Source organism: Equus asinus, unplaced genomic scaffold (genome assembly GCF_041296235.1).
Source record: "Equus asinus isolate D_3611 breed Donkey unplaced genomic scaffold, EquAss-T2T_v2 contig_1, whole genome shotgun sequence".
In the NCBI taxonomy this organism is placed as follows: Eukaryota; Metazoa; Chordata; class Mammalia; order Perissodactyla; family Equidae; genus Equus; species Equus asinus.
In genome coordinates this window covers 928,740-955,858 of record NW_027224738.1, presented here as the reverse complement: position 1 = coordinate 955,858, position 27,119 = coordinate 928,740, and the positions used below count along the sequence as shown (strand labels likewise).

At 45.8% G+C, this 27,119-nt stretch overlaps 1 long non-coding RNA gene across 1 annotated transcript; it reads right to left on the bottom strand.

Annotated features, from left to right (window-relative positions):
* Nucleotides 1–359: 359 nt before the first annotated feature.
* On the bottom strand, nucleotides 360–22,489 carry LOC139042855 (uncharacterized). Its single transcript, XR_011499993.1, has 3 exons — nucleotides 22,316–22,489; nucleotides 20,943–21,068; nucleotides 360–1,215 (listed from the first exon to the last, which is right to left on the bottom strand). It is a non-coding gene; the product is annotated as an uncharacterized lncRNA (long non-coding RNA).
* Nucleotides 22,490–27,119: the final 4,630 nt, after the last annotated feature.

Here is a 27,119-nt window from a genome sequence, read left to right as displayed (position 1 = left end):
GACTGCAACCTCTTGCCACTTGAGAAGTAGTGGTTCAACTCTATGATGATGTTGGTCTTGCTTTCTAAGTGTGTGTGTGTGCATGTATGTGTGTATGAGACTGTTGTCTGCATCTTGCCACGTGGGTCAGATTGACTCCTTTCCTTGGAAAAGTTGTCCCTAACCACTTTCTCTGGGCTTTATTTTCACGTCTTGAACAGTGCTGTCCAACAGTAGAATTTCACACTCTATCTAATGAAATTTAAACTTTTTTTAAATACTGACATTTAAAAAACTAAAAATAAACAAGTGAAACTAATTTTTAATGGTATATGTAAACCCATTATAACCAAGATATTACCATTTGTCCAGGCAATCTATATAAAAATTAATAGTGAGACAGTTCACTTTTTTTTTTATTGGGATCAACAAATCCATTTACATAGTCTCCATTTGTAAGTTGAAAGTTTTTACATATACGGTTTCTGTGTCCCCCACGCAGAACCTGGGCTGACGTGTTAGAGAGGAAATAAAGCAGAACAGGCATAAGTAACGATCACTGTCAATCCAGCTCAGCACGAGCACTCACCACTGACAAAAAGGCTGTCCCTGAGCAGGGAGTAGAGGCCTCTCGGGGTGACAGGGTGGATCAGCTGGTTCAGCACCCAGGAATGCTGCTCTCTGTCACATGGGGTCTCTGTCACACTCTCCATCATGAGCCATGGGGTCAGGGTGGTAGGTGCAGACAGCTTTCATGCTGGAGGCTGCCCCTTCCTCCGCAGGCCCGGGGAGAGAGGAATGTGGGGACTCTAGAGAGATGTCCTGAATCCTCTGATAATGGGGGCTAGAGGGAGGGAGGAGCAAATTGGCAGTCAGTGGGAAGAGTGAAAACTGGGGTGGTCACCGAAAGTGTTCATGACTCTCAAATGCTCAGAAAAGGGACTTCCCTGAGGGAGATCAGTCTACAGCCCAAGACAAGGGGCCCAGGCTGCTCTTCTTGAACAAGGATCCAAGCTGGGGAGGATGCAGGAGGACGACGAGCAGGAGAGACAGCAGGTGGAGAGTGGCTGGCTGGGACTCATCCAGCCAGGAGCTGCTGACACCAGGGTCTCATTAGGGGCTGCAGGCCTCTCTCAGTGGAGTTCAATGTGGCTGAGCTCTTGCTCATGTCTGTCAAATACTGGATGTTGGAGAGGGTGGAACTGAGTGTGAGGGCCTTCAGGTCGTGTCCCTTGGCTGCAAGAAGAGAGGGAGAGAGATGGCCATCACTGAGAGCTGAGCTGAGACCAAATCAGAGTCCTGAACTCAGTATCATCTGTTGCCTTTGCTCCCAGTGGAACCACCACCCAATGCTGTGCTCATCCAAGTCGAAGCCAGCATATCTCTCAGCTCCTCCTCCCTCACCTGCCAGTAACACCAACTGCACTTACAGATTGCTCCTCAATGCGTTCCTTCTGTTCATTCACGTCCCAGGTAGGTCTTACCTTTTCTCACCGGAACCAACACCCTAACATGCTCACTGGATGCATTGTCTAAAGGATGTTCTCTGCCTTGAACATTAGAAGCATTTTTCTGAAGTGAAGATCTCACTAGAACACTCCTGCTCTAGCATCACCCATGGCTCCCTAAGGCCTTCAGGGTTAAGTTCAAGCTTCTTGACCTGGCACTCAAAGCCCTTGCACATCTGGCTCCTGCTGACTCTTCAGCCTTATTGATCCATTCACTCGGAGTTAGGCTTTGTGCTTCAGGCAAACCAAATTCCTGTCAATTCTCCCATACACTATGCTGTTTTTGCCTACAGGGCCATTGCTCATGCAATTTCCTCTGCCAGGAACACGCTCCACACCCTATTTCCCTATATAACTCCTACTCCTTCTTAAAGACCCCAATTGGGCAAAACTTCCTCCAGAGAGCCCTTCTCACCCAAAGGTTGCCAGGTGCTTCTCCTCAAAACATCCCACCTTGTATTAGAATTTTCTGTGACTTTCACAAGACCAGGGGTTCTCTGAGGGCTGCATCAGATTGAAATATTGGTATAATCCTTGTGATCAGCATGCTTGCCCTCAAAGCAGAATTGCACACCTCGGCTTCCCAGCTGCCCAGTAATAATTGGGCAGTGGAGTTGTGGGGCTGGAGAGCTCCTCTGGGGAAGGAAGAGGGGCCCCCCCTAGGGCTGTGGTGGCTTCTGGTTGCTCAAGCAATGAGGAAGTAGGCAGGAACATGCTGCCCGGCTCAGGAGCTGTGGAAAGGGCTGTCGTCTGGGAGACACAGAGACCCCACACAGTGGGTGAAGCCCCACAGGCTCATCTGCACTCCAGCAGTGGCTGTCCCAGGACAACCATTCACAGGTGAGCCATAAATGTGAGTGACAGAAGGAGGGATTGTGTGAGTAGAGGGATGTTCGAGCCTGTGAGTGAGATGAACCCAAGAGAGACAGTGTGCTTGAAGAAGAGAGAGACGCGACAAAGAGATAGGTAGAGGCACAGACAGAGGGGACACCTGGATGGACAGAGGAAGAGCGGACAAATGGAGGGTCACAGGGAAAGCAGGAAGAACAAAGACAAGGAAGAGAAGTTGAGACATGGGAGGAAAGAGGATGGAAGGAGAGAAGAAGGACAAACCGGCGAACAGGCAGGAGGACAGTTGGACAGATTGATACCTGGACAGATGCTCGGGTGGATAGATGGAAGGAAGGAAGGAAAGAATGGAGGGAGGGAGGGGGGAATGAAGGATAGAAGGAAGAGAGGAAGGAAGGAGTCTGAGAGGAGGGAGAACTGGGAAAATCACCTGCCCACGTTCAGAGGGTGCTTTAAAGGGAGGGTAAGGCTGAGAATACAGGACCCCTAACTCCCAGGCTTGTGTCCACCTGTCCCAATGCTGCCTGTTATTACTCGTAGAGATGAGCATATGGATGTAAACGAAACCTTGAGCCGTACCCTCACAATACACAAAACTCAATTCCTGGACACTTTGACCTAAAGGGGAAAGGTAAAATAATGAAACTTCTAGAAGACAACATAAGAAAACATCCTCGGGACCACAGGGTAGAAAAAACTTCTCAAAGAAGACACACACACACAGACACACTCTCCATAAAAGAAATATCGGTAAACTGGGATTCATTAAAATTTAGGCTTTCGGTTCATCATAAGACACATTACAAGAGGGAATTGGCAAGTCACAGGATGCGAAGAGATTGTCCCAGTTCCAATATTCAACAAAGGATTCACATGCAGAATACAGAAAATCTTCAGCATATTTATTAGATAAAATGCAGTGAAAGAGATACATATTAATGCTGGTTATTTTAATGAGCCACATTTATTTTACAAGGACAGTGAACAAAGCAATCTGAAAAGCAGGGGGTGAAAAATGAACAGTAGATAAACAGAATCCCAGGAGGGTTTGGAAAACGCAATAGAAGCCCCTTACATAACAGTTCATTGGCCTTAGAAAAGGAAGGTACTACTGGATTGTGTTAGGAAGTCAGATTGAAATATCTAGTGCCTTCAGTGGAAAAATAAGATAGGAAAAAATAACTATGATAGTTATTTGATTTTCCTCCAAATGACTTTATCCCTTAGAGAGCAAGGCACTTTCCTTTTCAATCATCAACACATCAAAGTTTAATTTCCCTCCATTTAGCCTTTTTTGTGGCCATAGGTTAGAAGCAGCAAAGGGGCTCAGCAGGCTGAACCAGTCTGCAGACATACTCTGTCCTGTTCCACACTGGCTCACACACGTGCAAAGTGGGCGCTTCTCACAGGGGAAAAGCCTGCAGGGCTGAGGGGCAGCCACCCCTTGGACCCTGTTTGTTAGTACCATTGGAAATTTCTCCTGAGTCCCTACTCAAAAAGGAAGTGGGTGGGGGGTAGAATAAGAAGGCCATATATTTGAAGGAAATAGGAGAAAATATTTCATTGTGAGAGTAATAAATGTTGCTTTTCAGAAGTCATGTGTATGTTGAAAGTCTATGTCTTAAGGTACCACAATGAAACAACGTACACCTCATCTTCTCCCTCTTTTATCTGAGCATAAGGTTAAAATCCATGAAATTCCTAAGATTAAAAAAACACACAAAAATCACAAGGAAAATTTTGGAGGTCATGGATGTGTTCAGCACTTGGTTGTGGGGATGATATGACGGGTGTATGCATATGTCCAAACTAATCAATACACATATAGAAAACGTGTGCATTTTTTGTCTATTACTCATACCTCAACAGAGCTAAAAATTCAAATAAATTCCTAAGTTTACTTTTTGAGGGTGTATAAAAGTCAAAATTTCTAATAAAATTCAGATTGTTAATTTCTGAACATAAATAGCATTCCTGCTTTGATGGGTGACCCCACAACTCTCAAAAAAATCAAGAGCAGTTGCTACTGTCAATCTCAGTGGAAGTTATTTTCAACACCTCACCCCCTTCTTTACACCTCATTATTTAAAAACCAAGGAAATAGTCTTCAGCTTTTAAAATGAACGAGTAAATGAGTCAGCTTGACATTATACTTTATTCAAGATTTAATGTTAAGTAAAGGAAATAACTGAGCATGAGCAGAATCCCTTCCATAACTCATCTTTTCTCCTATGCTGATAATAAAAATGACACTCTACTTAAACGTAGTTTGCATGATATATTCTCAAGTAAATATACTTAACTGCTGGACATTTGATTTCATTTTTTTCTTTTTTTAATCAATAATTTACACAAAAAAATCAATTTAGGAGATAAAACGCATTGCTATTTAGAATTACTTCCTGATTGTAAATTACTAGAAGTGTAAACATGAAGTCAACGCTAAGGACTTTTGAAGTCCTTTAATTCATTTGCCAAATTTCTTTTTTAGAAAATAATGTTAATATAGCACTTTAAGTTTGAGAAACCTGTTTCATGACACCCTAATCTGTTGAAGGATAATTTTGAGATTCTTATTCAATTTCTTCATATTCATCTATAAAACTTATTTGGCGTCTTTCATCTTTTTAACATTTTCATCTTTTTAACTTTCAAAGGTTTAACTTTCCAAGAGACGATTTTTTAATGACGAGCTAACTGATGAATTTGTGCACCGACTGTTTTTTTGAGACTGAATATACAAATGGACAAAGGCCAGATCATATATGACAGTATAACTCTGACCCCCAACGTGGGAAGCAAACATCCCAAGAAGCCAAGTCACAGCCCCTGCAGCATTCAGCACAGAACAGTCAGCACTTGGTCAGTAACTGCCAGTTTCCAAAACTCTCGTTCTGCTTTCAACACAGGACCGCCAGAGAAAGCCACGTATGCTCCCTAAACCATCGCATAGGATGCCTGCCTTCTACTTAGTGACCTCCAGCTTCCCCACGTCAACAACTTCCAATCAGGCCACCCCTCCCCCACTCCCCTGACCTCTGCCACCCTCTCCCCTCCCTTTCCCTTCTCTCCTCTTCTTGTGCATGCAACAATCCTCTCCTGTCGCATTACAGTCTCTGCAATATTTTTAACGTGTGATAGAACAGTTCCTCCCTCAGAGTTCTTCCTGGTCCATATTTTCCTAGCTTAGCTTATGCGTTTATTTTTTCCATGTAGGATCATTTATCTAACTCAACAGAAAAGCTCGTTAAAATTTTTATTGGCATTATATTCAATTTATAAAGTAATGGGACTGACCATTTAATGAAACTTCCTAACTTAGAACATAGACTGACTTTCCATTTGCCAACTATTTTTAATTGAAATTTATAGTGAGATCGTTGTAGATTCCACACTGCTGTAAGGAATAACTCCAAAAGTTCCAGTGTACACTTTACCCAGTTCCTTACAATGATAACATTCTGCAAAACTATAGGACGATACCACAGCCAGCTTGTTGGCATTGATACAATCCACTATCTTATTCAGATTTCTTCAGTTTTACTTGTACTAATTTGTTCCTGTGTATTTAGTTCTGTACAATTTTATCAGAAGTGCAAGTTTGTGTATCCATCACAGCTAAAATAATGACTAGTTTTTCACCACAAGGTATTCTTGTATTGCCTATTAAAAAATAAATGGATGTTACTTTTTAGAGCAGTTTTACGTTTACAGCAAAATTTAATGAAATATACAGTGTTCTCATATAGTCCCTGCCCCCACATATGCATAACCTTTCTGTTGTCAATATCTCTCGTCAGAGTAGTATACTTCTCACAATTGATGAACATACATAGGCACACCATTATCACTCAAAGTCCATAATTTACATTAAGGTTCACTCTTGGTGTCAGAGATCACTAGGGTATAACTCCGTGGTCCATTTCTGGATTCTCTACTCTGTTCCATTGATTTATGTAGCTGTCCTACAATGAAAATGACGATGCTGTGATTACACTATCTACAAGGCAATACTAAATATTGTTAAAGTGTTTACTGCCACATTATTCTTCCTGTCACGATTGTTTTAGCTACTCCCAGCTATGTGCCTTTCTATATAAATTTTAGAAAAAGGTGTCTCTGTCTACAAACTGTGGTGGAATTTTTATTAGAATAATATTAGACCTATAGATCAATTTGGGGATAATTGAGACCTGTACTCTTTATTCTATCCAGTAGCATGGTGAGGACTGCAGAATTCTCAGCACATAACAACTCCTTCCAAACCCCCACACCAGGAGGAGACTCAACCAAACTCTGGCGTGGCTTCTAGCAGCATAAGGCTGTGTAACCGGAATGACTCCAGCCCACCATTAAAATGCCTTCCTGAGAGCTCAAAGCTGACAGAAAAATTTGCTATTTATTTTAGTCAACACCCAATTATAGGCCTCTGATCCCCCTTCTTAGAGTATTTACTAAAGAGGGCTTACAACTGTCGATATGTATCTCTCACAATTCTCTAAAGGACCTAAGAGCCACTCCTTTGAAATACGATCATTAAGACAGATAGAGACTCTTTCTCTCAACTTCTGAGTGAGGATAGAATCCTAACTTTGATAACTGCAAAGTAACGAACACAGAGGGTCTAATCACAGTTACACTGACCAACCTTTGTACTTTTTTACTTCTTTGACTCCACTGAGCCCCTGAACCCTGCTCCTTCATTCCCTTTAAAATTCTAAATTCACCTGCGTACAAATCTGAGCGCAGCTCAGCTTCTGTGAGCCGTTACTGAATAAAATCTGCTTTCACCACTTTAACTAATGTCTGTTGCATTTGTCTTTGACAATAGTAAGTCTCTCAATTTATTTGCATCTTCTTTAATTACCGTAATCGGTATTTTATAATTTTCAGCATCAGATCCTGTACACATGTTCCTGAATATATGCCTGAATGTTTCATGTTCTTCGGAGTGGTTTTAAATGATACAGCATTTTCAAGTTTATCATCTGCAGGTTCATCATTAGTTGTAGAAATAAAATGGTCTTTTGTGTGTTGATCTTGTACTTGGTGAACTTTTTGTACTCATGTATTAGTTCTGATTTTTTTTTTTTGTAGATTCCCAGACTTTTTTACACAGACAACAATGAAACTAAGAATGGTTATATTTTTCCTTTCTAAACTCTATGGCTTTTATTTCCTTTACTTCTGTTATTGCCAGAAGCTTCAGTATTTTATTGAATAAGAATAGTGAAAGTGGTATTCCTTTCCTTGTTCCTTATTATGGGGAGAATCCTTTAGTCTTTCCCTGTTAAGCATGAAGTCAACTGTGCATTTTCTGTAGATGACCTTCAACAAGTGAAAGTAATTTCCATCTATTTCAAACTTGCTACAAAATTTTATGACAAACAGGAGTTCGATTTTATCAAATGTTTTCTCTACATCTCTGGCTTATTAACAAGTCTTGACCTTAAACAAATAGACAGCCAGTTATTTCTCTGGCGAAAATTGGTTTACCTGGGATTAGCAAAGAATAGCCATTTGGAGTGTGAAACCATGGCAAGCTATGCAGGAGCACCCAGCAAGAAAGAGAGGAGAAGCTCTTTTATCTCAGAGTGGGGAAAATTGGGGGGCTATTGGACACAGTCTTGAGGGCAGTGGCTTTTCATCGGCAGAGTTGTGACAGTCTCTCCTTGGCTTAGTTTCTGACTGGTCAGGAAGAGAAAGTCTTTATTCTTCCTGTTGCACTGCGCTTTTGACATAGGGCATGAGAACTCCCTCTATTAGCCTTCCAACACTATTTCAACTACGTTTCCGTTTATTAACTTTCACATGTCCCCATTTTGATTGTGATCTTTCTCTGAAAGCATTGTTGATCTGCAGTCAGATTTTTCCAGTTTCAGTAGCCTCTCATCCCTCGATGCCAGGAAGGACCTTCTCTGGGAGTCATGTCCCATGTTGGAGGAAAAACACACAGATTGGAAACCTATCGTGGCCACATTTGAGGAACACGGAGTGAGAGGAAGGAGAACTCTCTGGCACTTTTGACCTAAAGTTTGCATGTTATCAAGATCATAGGCATTGGAGATGATGTGAAGTGTCATGTCATCCTCAAAGGTTTGGCAGACAAACTTCCAACAGACCTGGTCCAGACACCTTGGAAACCTTCGCATCAGATACTGTCTGCTTCCATTTGGAGAAATCTTTATTTTTAAGTCACCAAATGATGTGCAGTTCCCCCCAGAGTTTGTGCTTTCTTCAGGTGTGTCGCATGAATCCAAGTCTTGAGTTTTGTGGCAAAAAGCTTGGCTAGCAGCGCCCGATTGAGGAAAATACTATCATCTTGGTTGAGTTTTGTTAGTTTGAAATTTTTGGTAAGTTGTTCCTTGTTTTCAAGTTGTTAAATTTATGAGAATGGAACTGTTTATATTATTTTCAATGGCTGAAGAACCTGCAGTGATCTATCCCTCTCGTGTGTCTCAGGCCTTTGAGGGTGAAGAGGCTTCCCCAAAGCTTCTTGAGGCAGAACCCTGTTTGCTGTTGGCCCCTAACAGCTTGAGTGCATCTGGGTTGGGGAGGAGACAGAGACTTCCAAGAACAAGTTGTTTCTTCTTGAAGGAATGCTGAAGATGCCCAAAGTATGGTACTTTGACATACAAATTATTTGGAGCCAAAAGCAATCGAGAGCCAGCAGATGCAGGAAAAACTCTTGATCTCCACCTTGACTGCTTTAAATGAAGGATAGACTTCCTCTTTGGAAAGGAAATTTATGTTTCTAAAGGAAATTTCCATTAGTAAAAGCATCTGCACCAGAAACAGAATGAGTCTTAGAGAATTTTTTTTTTGAGGAAGATTAGCCCTGAGCTAACATTCCCCACCAACCCTCCTCTTTTTGCTTAAAAAGATAGGCCCTGAGCTAACATCCATGCTCATCGTCCTCTACTTTATACGTGGGATGCCTGCCACAGCATGGCTCGATAAGTGTTGTGTAGGTCCGCACCTGGGATCTGAACTGGTGAACCCCAGGCCATCAAAGCAGAATGTGTGAATTTAACCCGTGTGCCACCAGGCCAGCCCCTACAGAATTTTTTTTTTTTTTTTTTTTAGGAAGATTAGCCCTGAGCTAACTGCTGCCAATCCTCCTCTTTTTGCTGAGGAAGACTGGCCCTGAGCTAGCATCCACGCCCATCTTCCTCTGCTTTATATGTGGGACACCTGCCACAGCCTGGCGTGCCAAGTAGTGCCATGTCTGCACCTGGGATCAGAACCGGCAAACCCCAGGCCACCGAAGTGGAACGTGCGCACTTAACCAGTGAACCACCAGGCCAACCCCTAGAGAATTTTTTTAACTGAGAGATTTATCTGCATAACAAGGCAAGCTTTATTTATTATACATTTTCTCCCTTCATCTTCCCATAATTTTCCTTCAGCCACTTCCTGCTGCTGCTCACCCAGATGGCTTCCTGCTTCCAAGCCCCCCCATGTGCACCCAGTGTGGACTGGACTGGCAACTGGCAGCTGGTGTGGAGCTGCCTGCTCGAGAGCTGCAGAGCACCATCCTAAGTCTCACCCCCAGCATGACCTACCTGGCCAGCAATACTCAGGATCTGCCACCACTGCACAGGATTGGGGCCGCGGCACTGATGGTTCAGATTGTGGGCAGTACCCAGCCCAATTCCCACTCACTTTTGTTGACCACACGCCTGTGCTGTTTGCAGATGGTACAGATTTAAAAGAGAAGTCATATCCTGTCGTTAAAGTGGACTTGAGGGATTTTTCAACACCTGTAAAACTAAAGAGAAGCTGGGAGAATTATCAGAAGAGTTCTACAAAAATGAACTACTATTGATTGAAATGTTGAATATACATGTCCCCGCAGTTGCTAAATTGAGACGTCTTTTAGACAGTTCTCCTAGGGAAGATTTACTAGACATTCTGACATCACTTATCCAAACAAGCAACAGAAATGCTCCAAATTTTAGATACTGTGACTCTGGAGGAAACTGTCCAAGATGATGATACCACTGCTGGTGAAACAAATGCAAGAATTGAAATTGCTTTAAAAAAACAGAAAGCTTGGGGCCGGCCTGGTGGCACAGTGGTTAGGTTTGCGTGTTCTCCTTCAGTGGCCTGGAGTTTGCCGGTTCAGATCCTGGGTGCAGACCTATGCACCATTCATCAAGCCATTTTGTGGCAGGAGTCCCACATATAATGTAGAGGAAGGTCGGCATGGATGTTAGCACAGGGCCAGTCTTCCTCAGCAAAAAGAGGAGGATTGGTGGTAGATGTTAGTCAGGGCTAATCTTCCTCAAAAAAAAAAAATTATAACAATAAAACAGAAAAAGCGAGAAAGATGATAATAAATGCATTATATGAATATGCCTCAATAGGATTTCACACATCCTAGGTACTCTATTTTCTGGCACATTGTTATGGGATATCATGCAGGTGATTTCGACATATCCTGTGTGTTTTCCATGCGTGTCCGACACCTGATTCTGGCGTGTCCGGCAGGTAGTTTCAGTGAATCAGGCACCTGGTTCCGGCGTATCCAACAGGTGGTCCCGGCATGTCTGGTAGGCGATTCCAGCACATGTGACATGTGGTTCCGGTGTATCCGGCAGGGGATTTCGACGTCTCCAGCAGGTGGTTCCAGCATGTCCAGCACCTGGTTCTGGCATGTTTTGCAGGTGGTTCCGTCATGTCGGCACCTGGTTTTGGCATGTGCGACACCTGTGTCTGGTGTATCTGGCAGGTGGTACTCACAAGACTGGCAGGTGGTTCAGATGTGTCTGGCACCTGGTTTTGGCATGTGCGACACCTGCGTCTGGTGTATCCGGCAAGTGGTTCTCACAAGACTGACAGGTGGTTCAGCTGTGTCAAGCAGGTGGTTCTGGCATTTCAGGCACCTGGTTCTGGCCTCTGCTGTACCTGTTTCTGGTGTATCCATCACATGGTTCCAGCGTGGCTGGCACATGGTTCTGGCATATTCGGCAGGTGGCTTCAGCGTACTGGGTGCCTGGTTCTGGCGTATCTGACAGTGGGTTCCATGGTTTCTGGCAGGTGGTTCCTGCGTGTCTGGCATGTGGTTCTGGTACGCTCTGAATGTGGTTCCAGCATGTCCGTCTGGCGGCTACCATGTGTCCAGGACCTGATTCCATCGTGTGCGGTTGGTACTTTCAGAGTGTCCAGGTGTTGGTTCCAGCATGTCTGGCCGTTGGTTCCCGCATGTCCAGGGGTGATTCCGGTGTGTCCAGCAGGTTGTTCCCGCCTTTTCCAGAAATTGCTTCTGGTGTACCCAGGACCTGGTTCTGGTGTATCCGGCAGGAGATTTTGGCGTGTCCAGCAGGTTGTTCCAACGTGTTACGCTGATGGTTCCGGCCTCCGTGGCAGGTGTTTGTGGCATGTCTGGCACCTGATTCTGGCGTATACGGCAGGTGGTTTCAGAGTATCTGGTACCTGGGTGCGGCACATCCAACAGGTGGTTCCGAAGTGTCTGGCAGGTGGTTCCGAAGTATCTAGCATGTGGTTCTAGTACGTTCAGAAGATGGCTCAGGCGTGACCGTTGGGTGCTTCAGGCATGTGCGGGAGTTGGTTCTGGCGTGTCAGAGTCATGGTCCCAGCATGTCCGTCATTTGGTTCCAGGTGGTTCTGGCTTGTCTGGTGGGTGCTTCCAGTGTGTCTGGCGGGTCGTTCTGGCATGTCTGTGTGGTGGTTCCAGAGTGTGTGGCGGGTGGTTACGGCATGTCTACCAGGTTTTTCCAGCACCCAAGGTGCCTGGTTCCAGCGTATCAGGCAGGTGATTTTGGCGTGTCCAGCAGGTGGTTCAGGTCTGTCCGGGAGATGGTTCCGGCGTGTCCAACATGTGGTTCTGGCATATCTGAGAGGTGGCTCCGGTGTGTCCGGCAGGTGGTCCCATTCTCTCTGGCACGTGGTTACGGGGTATCATGCAGGTGATTTCAACGTGCCCTGTCGGTTGTCGAGGCCTGTCTGACACCTGGTTCTTGTGTGCCCGGCAGGTAGTTTCAGTGAATCAGGCACCTGGTTCTGGCATATCCAACAGGTGGTCCCGGCATGTCTGGTACGTGATTCCCGCCTGTGCAGCACATGGTTCCGGCGTATCCGGCAGGTGATTTCGACGTGAGCGGCAGGTGGTTCCAGCATGTCAGGCACCTGGTTCTGGCATGTCTTGCAGGTGACTCACTCGTGTCTGGGACTTGGTTCTGGCATTTCTTTAAGGTGGTTCATTCATGTCCAGCACCTGGTTTTGGCGTGTACAACACCTGTTTCTGGAGTTCTTGGCAGGTGGTTCTCACAAGACTGGCAGGTGCTTCAGGCGTGTCCAGCAGGTGGTTCTGGCATGTCGGGCACCTGATTCTGGTGTGCCCAGCATGTGGTTCCAGACTGTCTGTCAAGTGTTTCAAGCTGGTCTAGCAGGTGTTTCAGGTGTGTCCAGCAGCTGTTTCAGGCGTGTCCGGCACCTGGTTCTGGCCTGTGCTGGACCTGTTTCTGGTGTATCCGTCACATGGTTCCAGCGTGTCTGGCACATGGTTCTGGCATATTCGGTAGGTGGCTTCAGCATACTGGGAGCCTGGTTCCGGTGTATCTCACAGTTGGTTCCATGGTGTCTGGCAGGTGGTTCCTGTGTGTCTGGCATATGGTTCTGGTACATTCGAAAGGTGGTTCCGGCATGTTCAGCAGGTTGCAACAGTGTGTCTGGGACCTGATTCCATCCTGTCCGGTTGATGCTTTCAGAGTGTCCTGGCTTTGGTTCCGGCCTGTCTTGCAATTAGTTCCCACATGTCCGGTGGGTGATTCTGGCGTGTCTGGCAGATTTTCCAGCCTTTTCCAGAAATTGGTACTGGCGTATCCAGGACCTGGTTCCGGTGTATCTGGCAGGTGATTTTGGCGTATCCAGCCGGTTGTTCTGGCGTGTTAGGATGGTGGTTCCAGCTTGTGTGGCAGGTGTTTGTGGCGTGTCTGGCACCTGGTTCTGGCATATTTGGGAGGTGGTTTCAGTGTATCTGGTACTTGGTTCTGGGATATCCAACAGGTGGTTCCGAAGTGTGTGGCATGTGGTTCTGGTAGGTTCAGAAGATGGTTCCGGCCTGTCCGTTAGGTGCTTCCAGCATGTCTGGAAGTTGGTTCTGGTGTGTCAGACTCATGTTTCCAGTGTGTCCAGTGGGTGGTTCCAGGTGGATCTGGTGTGTCCGGTGGGTGCTTCCGGTGAGTCTGCTGGGTCATTATGGGATGTCTGTGTGGTGGTTCCAGAGTGTTCGGCGGGTGCTTTCGGCATGCCTGTCGGGTTTTTCCAGCCTCTAAGGTGCCTGGTTCAAGCATATCCAGCAGGTGAGTTCTTTCTCAGCTTCCTAAAGAGCTGGAAGCAAGACAGTTTGTGGCTTGTCTCCACTTGAGGGATGGAGGCAGTGCTTTGTGCCATCCACCTCTCGAGCAATATAGGGCATGGTTGAGAGCAAATGGGCCTTTCTGACATAGGGGCTTTCTGACACTCTCTCCACGAATGCACAAGGACAGTTGGTTAAAAGCCTCTTGTCTCTATCCTCCTAAGCTTGTGGAATCACAATCATTCGGGCCTTGGCCCCCTTGCTTAAGGGGAAGATGTAGCCATTACCCCTGAGCCGGGTTGGCAAGAGGGAAATGTGGCAGAAGCAGAAGTTCTAAAGCAGCGAGTTAAGGGCTGGGAGGAAATGGCGTTCAGCTGCCTGTGTATGAGAGGTTCCCAATATGCTATAAGAGCACTGTGGAAAGCGACTTCTTTCTCAGCTTCCTAAAGAGCTGGAAGCAAGATGGTTTGTGTCTTGTCTCCCCTTGAGGGATGGAGGCAGTGCTTTGTGCCTTCCACCTCTAGAGCAATGTAGGGCACGGCTGAGAGCAAAGGGGCCTTTCTTCCATAGGTGCTTTCTGACACTCTCTCCTCCAGTGCACAAAAGCGGTTGGTTAAAAGCCTATTGTCTCTCTCCTCCTAAGCATGTGGATGCACAATCATTCGGGCCTCAGCCTCCTTGCTTAAGGAGAAGATGTAGGCATTTTGTCTGAGCCGGGTTGGCAAGATGGAAATGCCCCAAAAGCAGAAGTTCTAAAGCAATGAGTTAAGGGCTCCAAATAAACAGCATTTCAGGTGCCTTTGTATGAGATGTTCAAGGTACACTATAAGAACAGTGTGGCAAGTGAGTTCTTTCTCAGCTTCCTAAAGAGCTGGAAGCAAGATGGATTATTGCTCATCTCCCCTTGAGGGTTGGAGGCAGTGTTTTGTGCCTTGCAATTTTAGGGCAATGTAGGACTCTGCTGAGCAAACTTGGCCTTTCTTCCATAGCTGCTTTGTGAACACTCTCTCCACCCATGCACAAGGGCGGCATGAGAGGTTGCCAGTATGCTGTAAGAGCACTGTGGAAAGCGAGTTTTTCTTAACTTCCAAAGAGTGGTTGGTTAAAATCCTATTGTCTCTCTCCTCCTAAGCATGTGGAAGGACAATCATTCGTGCCTCAGCCAAATGATTCGGGCGGGACTTGTGTGACCCACCTGCCTTAAATGCTGGAACCAACTGTTGGACACTTCAGAAGCATCATCTGGAAACGGTGGAACCACCCATCGCAGATGTGAGAATCAGGTCCAAAACGTGCCAGAAGCACCTGCAGGACACACCAGAACCATCTGACTCAAACGCCAAAATCACCTGCCGGATACACAAGAACCACTTGATGGACACTCCAGAATCACATGACGGGCATGAAAGAACCATCTCTCAGAGTGCCAGAACCATGTGCTGGAAATGCCGGAACCACATCACTGACAGACATGAACCACCTGCTGGACACGCCTGAACCACCTGCTTCACTCGCTGGAACCACCTTCTGGACAAGCCAAAATCACCTGCCGGATACACTGGAACCAGGCCCCTTAGAAGCCGCAAAAAGCCAACAGACATGCCAGAAGCACCTGCCGCACACTCTGGAACCACCATACAGACATGCCTGAATGACCCGCCATACACACCAGAAGCACCCACCAGACACGCCAGAACCACCTGGAACCACCCACCGGACACACTGGAACCATGACACTGACACGCCAGAACCACCTTGCAGACATGTCAGAAGCACCCAAAGGACATGCTGGAACCATCTTCCGAACGTACCAGAACCACATGCCAGACACACAGGAACCACCTGTCACACACTTCGCAACCACCTGTTGGATATGCCGAGACCATGTGCCAGATACACTGAAACCACCTCCCGAATACGCCAGAACCAGGTGCTGGCCATGCCACAAACACCTGCCAGACAAGCCGGAACCACCAGCCTAACACGCCAGCACAACCTGCCGGACATGCCAAAATCACCTGCTGGATAAACCGGAACCAGGTCCTGGATACGCCAGAACCAATTTCCAGAAAAGGCCAGAGCAACCTGCCAGACAGCCTGGAATCCCCCGCCAGGCATGCGGGAACCAACTGTCAAACACGCCGGAACCAACACCTGGACACACTGAACGCACCAACCACACACAAAGGAATCAGGTTCCGGACACATGGTAGCCACCAGTCGGACACGCCGGAACCACCTTCAGAACATACTGGAACCATATGCCAGACACACAGGAACTACCTGCCAGACACCACGGAACCAACGGTCAGATACGATGGAACCAGGCGCCCAGTACGCTGAAGCCACCTGCTGAACACGCCCAAACACTGTGCTGGACATGCCAGATCCATATGATGGATACACCAGAAACAGGTCCAGCACAGGCCAGAACCAGGTTCCAGAAACAGCTGAAACAGCGGCTGGACACACCTGAACCACCTGTTAGACCAGCCTGAACCACTAGATGGAGAATCCTGAACCACATGCCAGGCACACTGTAACCAGGTGCCCGACACGCGAGAACCACCTTCTGGACACGTCTGAACCACCTACAAGTCTTGTGAGAAACACCTGCCGGATACACCAGATACAGGTGTCGCACACACCGAAACCAGGTGATGGACATGACTGACCACCTGCAAGACATGCCAGAACCAGACATGCCAGATGGGGAAGAGGTGATTTTGGGGGAGAGGAGCTTTGTAGATTTCTCACTTGGGCACTTACCTGTTTTGTTCTCCATCCAGGGTTTTTCCTGGGAGCAAGTTCTTGAGAAATCTATAATGAAAAGTATGAGCTATCTACATAGGGAGAACTCAGACTTCGTTCAGCAATTTCCTGGGCGTCTGGAGACTCGATAGAATACTTTTTTCTTTTTCCATTGCCAACACCCATGCCCATTCAGGCCTATGTGAGCTTTTACAATGCTCCTCCAACTGGTCTCCAGGCCTCCAGCGTGCCTCATTTCTCTTCATCGTAGAGGACAATAGCAGATCAATGTTTCTGAGGCATGGCTCCACCAGTGCCCTCTCTGATGCGGAAACCTTCCTCTCACTGCCTACCTGATAGACTCCAACTCTCTGCCTTAGCACTCAAGGGCCCCTCCGCCTTTCATGTATCCTACAGTCCTGCCAAACCGAACAGTACCCACTACCCAAAAACACACATTGCATTCTTCTCTTTCACCTCTGCCTGATCAGATGATGGACTTGAAACAAAGCCATCATTTGCTATTTAAGTGACTTTTGCACAGGTCATTTCACCTCCCTGACCCTCAGTTTCTGCATATATAAGTGATGAATAGTAAGAGTCACCTCATATTGTTCTTATAAAGAATTAAAATTGACTTAGAGAGCATATGCAAAAACAGCTGGCTCCCTGCCTGACATGCTGCAGTCACCAATAATTATTCGGATCTAAATATTGGCTCATGCCATGCACTGCTTCTTTTCCTATTAAAACCTTATCCTTCAAAAGTCAGTGTGTACCCTTTCTTGAAGACCAGCCCAAGGTGTAAACTGAAGTTCATTTTCCTAAGCTGCTCAGTAACATTTATAACGCAAAGTCTAATGCGTTAGACCATGTTTTTTTTTTAAGCAAAAGAAGCTGACTCTGGCTAACTTCAGTTTTCTTATTAAAGAAATTGACTAGAAGGATTTACGGTAACTCACATAACTGAAGGGAATTTTTGAAAAAATCAACAAACAAAAAGCAAAAATAAGCTTTGGAAGACACAATAGAGCACAGTGTATAGTTATTATTACTGCCGTTCACCAAATATTGTCGGCTCTTCTCTGGCACACAGAAGGGATGTATCTTCTTGGCCCCTTAAAGTCAAATGTGACTTTGTGAGCCTTTGGCAAATGAAACTTGAGCAAAAATGAGGCTGTCTCTTCCAGACAAACCTTTGGCAAACAGTAGGAGTGTGTTTTTCCTGCCTGGCAGTTGTGCAAGAAGTTGGATCGAGCATCTTTTAGCTGCCATCTACTCAATCCTCCAGACTGAGCAAGGATAATACAGAGCCAGCTCCTGATGACATGGAGCATGTTCGAGAAATAAACCTTGGTTATTTTTAGCTGAGACTTAGGAGTTTGTTGTGAATACAGCACAACATGGACTATCTGACTGATGAAAACATATGTAGGGGAGGAAGACATTTCCTCTTCCCAAATGTGGGTTCGTCTGGCTGGAGAACGAATTAAATTCACATGAGACAGAAAAGCAAGAGAAAATTAAACAAAGCTTTATGAGGAACCGTGGCCCGGTGCCTTTCTTCCCGAAGGAAGAAAGGGCACCAAAGAAGTGGGGTGCACATAGTGGTTATATACCGCCAAATGGGGTGTTTCACATGTGATTGAAATGTCCCTCCCACAATAGTCACAAGATTGCCCTGTCGGCACTTGATGGACACAGCAGGTAGTGGGTCTGCTATCTCAGTGGGCATAGCAGGACTCAAGTCGATTGTCTGGAGCTGGGCGGTCACAGGTGAGCTCAGCAATCAGTTCCTAGCCTAAGGAAAGATGCTTAATCCTTAAGAAATGCCAACGTTGGGAGGGGGAGGAAAGTCAGTTACAGGAGGTTACCAGACTAGCACAATAAAATGCAGATTTAAGTCCTTGCCTTTGGTATTGATTAAGAGTTTTTAGAGAGAAGGTCATCTCCTTTCTTCTTCCTGGTACAGGGAGGGAGGCAACTTTTACAGATAGAGATTTACCTTACAAATGTAAATGTGCCCTAACAAAGGGCAAGTTCCATTCCTCCTTCCCTGTCCCAGTTTCTCAAAAGCAATCAGCCTCAAATAATCCTGATGCCAAAGAGACATATCTTGGGGTGGCCATTTCCAGGTCCCCACACATACATATTACCAATTTCCTGTGCTGTTGACCAAAATGACTTCAGTGAGCCAATATTAGAATTCCTTTTCACAAAGGTGGATAAGTGACAGATTAGAAGTCTACACTGTCCCAGGAGTGTAGACAGATACCATGCTTATATATAGCAAAAATATTTCCTCATTTTGTCCTTTACCTGTCAATAAAAAAGCATATCTATAGAAATTTGGAGGTAAAGCTCCAGACAAAACCAACATGGTGACAAGGAGGAACATTACATACTTGTAAAAGGAGCGACAGATGAGAAAATAATAATAATGGCTGGGAACTTATAGAACCTTGCATTGAAAGGGATCTCATATGGAACTCAGGAAATATTTATAGCTGAAAGCACTACATGACAAAATCTGGTGGATGGAATTAAACAATACTTAGAAGAAAGATACCTTCAACATACGTATCTAAAAAGAAAAATTAGAAACCAATGAGCTACTTGTTCAAGAAGCTAGACAAAGAGCAAGACAGTAAAGTCAGGAAGAAAGGAAATGAGAAAGAGAAATGCCAAACCTTTGTTTCTATTTATTTGCTCTTTATTTATTGCTATGGACTGAATTCTCTCTCCCCACCATTCATATATGGAAGCCCTGACCCCCCCTTGTGACCATGTCCAGACACAAGGTCTTTAGGAAGTAATTATGGTGAAAATGAAGTCATAATGGTGGAACCTAAATCAGATAGGACTGCGGCCTCATCAGAAGTGGAAGAGATCTCTCTTTCTGTTTCTTCACACGCATACACACACCCCACCATCTGAGGACTCAGTGAGAAGGGGACCTTATGCAAGCTGAGGAGAGAGCCCTCGCCAGAACCTGACCATGCTGGCATCCTGCTCTCAGGCTTCCAGCCCCCAGAATGGTGAGAAAATAAATTTCTGTTGTTTAAGTCACCCACGCTATGGCATTTTGTTATGGGAACCCAAGCTAAGATGCTTATCTTTCACAGTTTGTTCCTAGGTTCTGGTACCAATTCCAATGTGTGTGGGGTTGTGGGTCGGGGGAGTCCCCCCCACCAACAAGCAATTCTTGGGACACCAGCTGGGTGTCCTACAACTCAACTCGATTCTGACACTATGTACCCAGAGACAGCATCACACCCCACAGGTTAAGGGTTCAGTCCCCAAGACTGCCCCCACTGCAGGTGCCAACAGCAAGTCTAGGTTGTCGCCTATGCTTCTGAGCAACTGGCTGTCAGTAGGAGGTTCCCAAGACTCTCTACTCCGGTTCGACGAATTTGCTAGGGTGGCTCACAGAACTCAGAGAAACCTCTTACTTACTAGATTACCTGTTTATTAGAAAAGGATATGACTCGGGAATAGCTCGATGGAACAGACGCATAGGGCAAGACATGGGGAAAGGGCACTGAGCTTCCACGCCCTCTCCAGGTAACCACTCTCCCAGAACCTACACGTGGTCACCAACCTGGATGCTCTTGGAAATCTGTCCTTTTGGGTTTTTATGCATAAGCCGTTTATTTATTCTCTTACCCTCGGCTGCTGTTTTTCCTTCCCCATTTATAGCCCAAAGCCAATCAAAGAAGGACATGTGCAGTGTGATGCTGTTCCTGTACATTTTTTAAGTGCATAACAATGTAAGAATTTGTTAACGGAGACATACACATGTATGTCTTGACTCTGCATAAAAATGTAATCTTTTGTTAATGGAGCCATGCACATGGATATTCTTGGAATCATAAAGAATGTAATTAATTTTAGGATATTGATACCTATGATGAGGGAGGGAGGAGAACGGGATGGAAATGTGAATTTTAGGTGTGACGGCAACATTTTGCTTCTTAAAAACAGACATATCGTTGTGGGCTGAATCATGTCCCTGAAAATTCATATGTTGAAGTCCTAACTCCAGGACCTAAAAATAGGGCTGTATTTGGAGAGAGGGCCTCTAAAGAGGTAATTAAGGTAAAGTGAGGTCACATGGGTAGGCTCCAATCCAATGTGACTGATAGTCACGTAAGAAGAGAAGATTAGAACTCAGACACACACAGAGGGAAGACCGTGTGAGGACACAGGGAGAAGCGGCCGGGGAGAGAGGCCTCAGAAGAGACTATACCGGCCAACGCCTTGATCTTGAACTTCAGCCTCCAGAACCGTGATAAAATAAATTTCTATTGTTTAAGCCACCCTACGTGTGGTATTTTGTCATGGCAGCCCCAGCAAATGAATGCAAAATAGGGCAGAATTTAACGTCTGTTCTTTCTGGGTATTGGGGCCGGAGATAGAGGTCATACTATGTACTCTTCTGCATATTTGAAATATTTCCATAATAGTTAAGAAAATAACAAGCAGATCCCGAAAAAGAATAACCAGAGAGTAGAAATTTATGTGTGATTACCTTACAGGCCAAGGTGGGTTTCGTGTTGGGCAGGTGGTTCTCTTCCACAGGGTGTGTCAGTCACCCATGAATTCCCGTCTCTTGGCTCTGCCATTCCTGATGCCTGTATCATTGTCTGCAACCAATCTGCACAAGGAGAAAGAAGGAACACGGAGAAGACACACCTGCTTTCAAAAGTTCCAACCTGGAAATGGCACACACCACTTCCACTCCCATTGCATTGGCTGAAACATAGTCACACGCCACACCTCACTGCAAGTTGCTGGGTGACTGCCTTCCTGGGCACCCAGGACAAGGATGTGGACAAACAGCCAGTAGTCCCACCCACAATGTCATCAGGTTGACCCTGGTCTTCATGCTGCTGCTCAGTCTACAGCGTGTCTGCCAGCTCTATGGTTAGGGTTTAGATATTTTACAAAGTCGCGGGGTTGGGGGTCATGTTTTGGGACTTCAAAGAGGAGGAAGCCAATTCACAAGGAGACAGAAAACCAAATGTTTGCTGGGCCATCTCTAAACAAATGAGAGAGAACTTGTGTAAAATGGGCCCGGCTAGGTACCTTCTTCTCTACCACATCTAGAGTTCCCTACGTTGACAGCTCCTTCCTGGAACAGGCCTTCTGTCTTAAATTCTTTTAGGCAGTTAGGGGCGAGGCCAAAGTTTCTTTTATATATAAATTTTATGTGTATATATGTAATTTATAGAACTAAATAAATGAATTTAAATATAGATACAATGGATTATATATTCTATTATATATCAATATTAATATATATTATATATATATAGATAATCTCCTTGGTTCTCCAGAGAACCCTGACAAATACAGGAGGAGTTAATATTCTTTTATCGATGGCATTTACATTTAATCATTTGAAATTCTTAGTTATGACATTGTTATGGCTTGCAAGGAAGTGTCCTTTTCAGTGTTTCATTTAGAGGCCTCAAGATACCAATTTTAAAAAGTTTCCCATTTTATTTGTTTGGTTTGATAGGCTTTTTCCAATTGAGTGCACAGATAAACCAATTTAGGAATTTCAAAGGAGCCCCATTTAGGCCAGTGAAGCCTTAAATCACCCTGAGTAATCTGAGCCCAGTGGGACAGAAATCTACATGTAGAAGGTCTGTATTCTTTAAAGACAAAACCAGCAGGAGTCCCAGAGTGGGGCTGTTCTTTGGTGGTCCTCTTAGAAAATGGATTTCTCATTTGTATGAACTTACCAAAGGATCAAAGGCCCAAAAAAGGAGTGAAAGAAACAGAAGTTTCTAACAAAGCTGACAATGGAAGGATGGCCAGAACCACTATCAAAGGACGCCTACATAAAGAGTCTGGACCTCTACCAAAAATGGGAGGTCCAGGCCCAGGAGGACTTACCACCAGGAACCAGAGCCACCAGGAGGAGACGACAGAGCACAAAAGATTCTTTGCAGGCACCTTGCTTGTGTCTGTGAAGTGGCACCAGAATTGAAGGTCAGTAGCTAGGGATCCCACTTCTGTCACCACATAAAGTCAGCAAATAAGAGGCATAAACTGCAAAAGAACCAAAAAGTTTATTTGGGGTCTCAAGAATTGCAATTCAGGAGATGTAGATTCGAGTAGAAGCTCAAATGTGCTTCTAGGAAGACAAAGGAGGCAGGGGTATATAAAAGGAAAGGACACAGGCTTACAAAGGTCTACAGTGAACAGTTAATGACTGGTTCTGGCATGGGGTGAGCTGACTTGCCAGAACATAGTTGGTCCTAGGCAGACTGCCCCTTCTTGGAATGAGGAAACACTTGAAGATGTGACCTCTGCTGTCAGGTAAAGCTCAAAAGTTCAGTTAACATCTGGTGGTGGATGTGGTGTACAAGCATAAGCCCCACTTCCTTAATGGCCTCCCAGCTCCATTTTAGAAGCCTTGAAAATGGTACTCCATTTTGTCATTGTCATCCACCACAGTCACGCACCATGTAACAATATTAACGATGTTTCGGTCACTAATGGACCACATACATGAGAGTGGTCCCATACGGGTAGCACCACATAGCCTGGGTGTGTAGTAGGCTCTACCACTTAGGTTTGTGTAAGTACACTGTGTGATGTTCACACAACAGTGAAAGTGCCTAATGATGCATTTCTCAAAACATGTCCCTTTCATTAAGTGAGGTATGCCCATACTGATTTTAGTCTTGTGAATGTTGAATAATGAATTATTCATTTCAATTATTTGAGTCAGCCCCACTGGCTGAAGACGGTAAAGGCTGACTGAAGCAAAAAACTAAAATTTGTTATTCAACATTCACAAAACCAAATGAGTAAAGAACTTTAAGTTCTATATCAGGGTTCATGCAAGGCAAAAACATTTAAAGGAAAGATGGATTTGAGGACATATATGATTCTGAGTGTAAATGTCTGGGTACTAGCAAAAATTCCAGGGAGCATTTCAGACTTTCGAGGCAGTGGAATTGGTGAAACCAAAGTCAAGCTCTCCAAACAGTCAAGGGGGCCCAGGTAATATCTGGAGTACAGGTGGAACAGGCAGAAAATTCCATTAATGTAATTGTATGATATGATGAACGGACAGAGTTGGAAAATAGGATGGCAGGGTAGGGCAGAGGGACCTGGAGGGCCCAGGATGGATGGAGAGATCAGCTGGGCTGGTGGGGGGAAGGGGCCATGGGCACACCCTCTTCATGTCCCCTCCCCCACCCTCTGAAACCCTTTGTGACTCTTCAGTGCTCTGTGATGCAGGCCTGGGATTATAGGCAAGTGTGGACACTCTCAGAGCTCAGTTGCCTCAGGCAGCCTTGCGATTCAGAAAATGGAGTTCAGTCAATGGAATGTTCTCTCATTTCTGAATAGCCATATTGAGTTGTTGTTGAGCATCTGCTCAACATTCTTAGATAGTGACCACAACCTCACCATCGTGTGTGGGTTGTGGTTGCTTCTTCTGTTCCTGTGCTTCCTGGTGGGGATTCCATCTTTACCAACCTTCTGGAAAACCAAAATCTACCAAAAGGTAAGGATCCCTGGGCAAGCCACCAACAGGGATTTTTTATTGTTGTTTCCATTTCTAGTCCCACATTTTTAAATGAGTTGGTCCAGAGAGACTCCTAAGATGGCAAGTCTGAATAGAGGATAGAACATCATCCTTCTAGGGGAATAGGCCAGGCAGGACTAGGGGTTCAGCTGGGACTGTTTCCCATTTAAAACTCACAGACCATCTGGGTGTGGTGGAGGATTCCTGGATAAAATCCCATCACTGATTTCACGGCCCTGCATTAGGTTATTTAGAGAGTTTGGGATCTGTGTAGGAGAACACTGTTCCCAACACTGGATCATGAGTCACGTTCCCATGTCGGGCGTCATTCGACCAAACTGTCCTTTGTATTGGGCAGATCAGGAGAGCAGGGCTGAGCCTCTGAGCAGACACTGGAGTGTGAGCTCTGTCCCAGGATACAGGGTCCTATCTGAGGAAGCACAGATGTGACTGTGGGCCTCAGAGTCTATGCCTTCCTTGAGCAGAGGACTTCTGACTGAGAATATCAAGTGTGGACTCTAGCCAAAAATCCTCCTTCGAGTTTTTCAAAGAAGGAAAAATTGAAAGTATCTTATCACCTTTAGAAATTCAGAAAGGGAAAGAACACAAAGTGCTAGTAATAAAAATGGAGAGTGACATTAATCTTGGATGAATATCTGAGTTTCCTAGAGAGAGGAGCAAGCCAACTAAGTCCTCGCTCCTCATTCTTTTCTTTTTGTTCTCAGCGTCAGGGCAGAGCCAAGAGGAGAAGAAGAGGTGGAACATCAAGTGGTAAGGTTCCACCTTTCCCACCTGAGCTCTCCAAGGGTGACCCTTCCTGTCCTCTCCATGAGGTCCCAGGTCCATGGTCTCTGAGGATGTCAGTCGCTAGATAGAGTCCCTCTCAGAAGATAGAGGCCTCAGAGGAAAGGCTCATGGGAAGGTAGTCAGAACCCGAGACATTTCTCAGATTCCTGCTCTGCCCAGCTCTGGGCATGAAGCAGTGATGGGCCTGGACAATGGGTGTTGCCCAGTGGGTGGCCGTGGGAGACGTCAAGAGTCAGAACTTCTGTCTCCTGACCTTGTAGAAACTACGTTGACTTCCTGGATGATCAGACTCCTCGAGGTAACCATTGACCTATGTTCCTCACATGGTGGTTTTGAACATCCCATGGGATAATGTATGTGACAGTACTTTATAAATGAAGCAACAAACACATGTGAACCTTATTAATATTATCATTGACCGTTTGACCACATCTACTGGTTCTTGGGGCTTTCAGAGTTAACAGCCCGTTAATATCCCAAGGGTCTCCCCTAAAGGGACTCCTGTGTAACACCTATGCTTCTGCCTTTATTACATGTAATTCACTCTTCTGGTTTCCCAGGTTGGAGAAATTACCAGAGGGAAACAGAGGAGAAAAGGAGGCTAATTTCTATTCTGAAAAGGTGACTAGTCTTTTCTTTCCTGATCCCTCTTTGACATGTTCTCTGCAATTCCAGGGATTCAGTACAGCCTGCAGTAGTCATGGGAGGGGTTTGCCATAGGAGTGGGTATGTGAATGAAGGCCTTGGGGTGAGGGCTGCTGAGTGTATGGTGAAGTCATAGACGTGGGGCATTGTGAAGGGGCAGCAGGCTTCAGGTGGCCCCTCCCCTGACAGGCCAGCAGGTCCTCCTTTCCTTGTTCTGGTCCGGGCTACAGTTTTCTACTTCCTGTCTCCCGCAGGCCCCTAGGCCGGCCTCTCGATACCACCCGCTTTCGTCAACTACTATGCCCAGACCCCTCCTGTGAGGTGTGTAATAGCACAACTGCTGAGATCAATCGGCTCCTGGAGGACCTGGAAGATGATAACGCCTCTGTGTCCTCTCTGGCTTCCACAGCTTCTGGGACTGAGTCATCATTCACTCTGTCCTCTGCCTTCTCAGAAGTCCCTCCAGGAGACCTAACACCATCCCCTCCACCTGACCCTTCCCCACCGCCCCCCTCCGTCCTCTCACCTAACCCAATGACACCCTTAGCTGACTTTCTTTCACCCTCACCACCGGGTCACTCTATGCCACCAGAGCCTTTTCCTCCCTTGGAGTCCAAATTCCCAGCAGACCGTTCCCCACCCCAACCCCTTGCCCTTCCCCCTCTGCCACCACATGACACCCAGGCAACGGGTCCTATTCTCCAACCAGAGGCCACTCTGTCTCTGAATACGATCTTCTCTCTTGACCGCACCCTTTCCCAAGATATTAACCCCTTACCAAATTTGTCCCAGATAATCAATCCCACTGATTCACTGGCTTGTCATCACACACCACCAAGGCCGTCTGTCTCACCACCGACAGACCACCCTTTAACTGTGACTCAATCTAAATCGGTTTCCATCTTATTGAAGTCTGTTCCAGAGAACTCATCTCCAGATAGCCCTGGTGGGTTGTCCACTTATGTCCCAACAGTCAGAGGCACTGACCATTCAAGCCTGTCAATTTCAGAATTATCCTGGTGGCAAGCTTCTGCCAAAGACTTGTTCTTAGCACCTTCCACCTTGGCACCATGTGATTTTAATCGAGAGTTTCTTGCCCTCCATTCTTCAGAGTCCTCTCTGGAGAGACACCCTACAGCTAACCTTATAGAGCCTGGTAACCTCTCATTTCTCAGCCCTCATGTCCTGGCACTCCTGGAGAGACAAGTCCGAAAGAGGAGGGATTTCCTGATGTGGAAGGAAAAGGAGAAGGAGAAGGGTTCTTTTCCAAAAAAGCTTAGGCCAGACTACCAACTAAATCCTTCGGGGAAAATGCTAGAGTCAAATGCTGATGAGTGTGACTCAGCATTCTCCCTTCCTTTTTGGAGCAGTGCAGGCAAACCAAAGGAGCTGCACATGCATGAGCAGCCCCCATATCCTAAAATCTGGGAGGACCATTTACAGGAAAAATGTATGCAGCTCTTCTGGGGTCTCCCATCTCTGCACAGCGAGTCCTTGCCCTCTGCTATCCGTGACTCAAGTGACTGCACCACAATCTTCCTTTTCAATACCATCTCAAATGCCTCCATGGGCCAAGAATCCCCAGTACCTCTCCAGCGCCCACCTCCATCCTTGCCTGAGATCCAGCCCCAACCCTTGCCTCAAACCCTGCCCCAATCCCAGCCCCTACCTCTCACTCAGGTCAAGTCCCAGGCCCACCTTAAATCC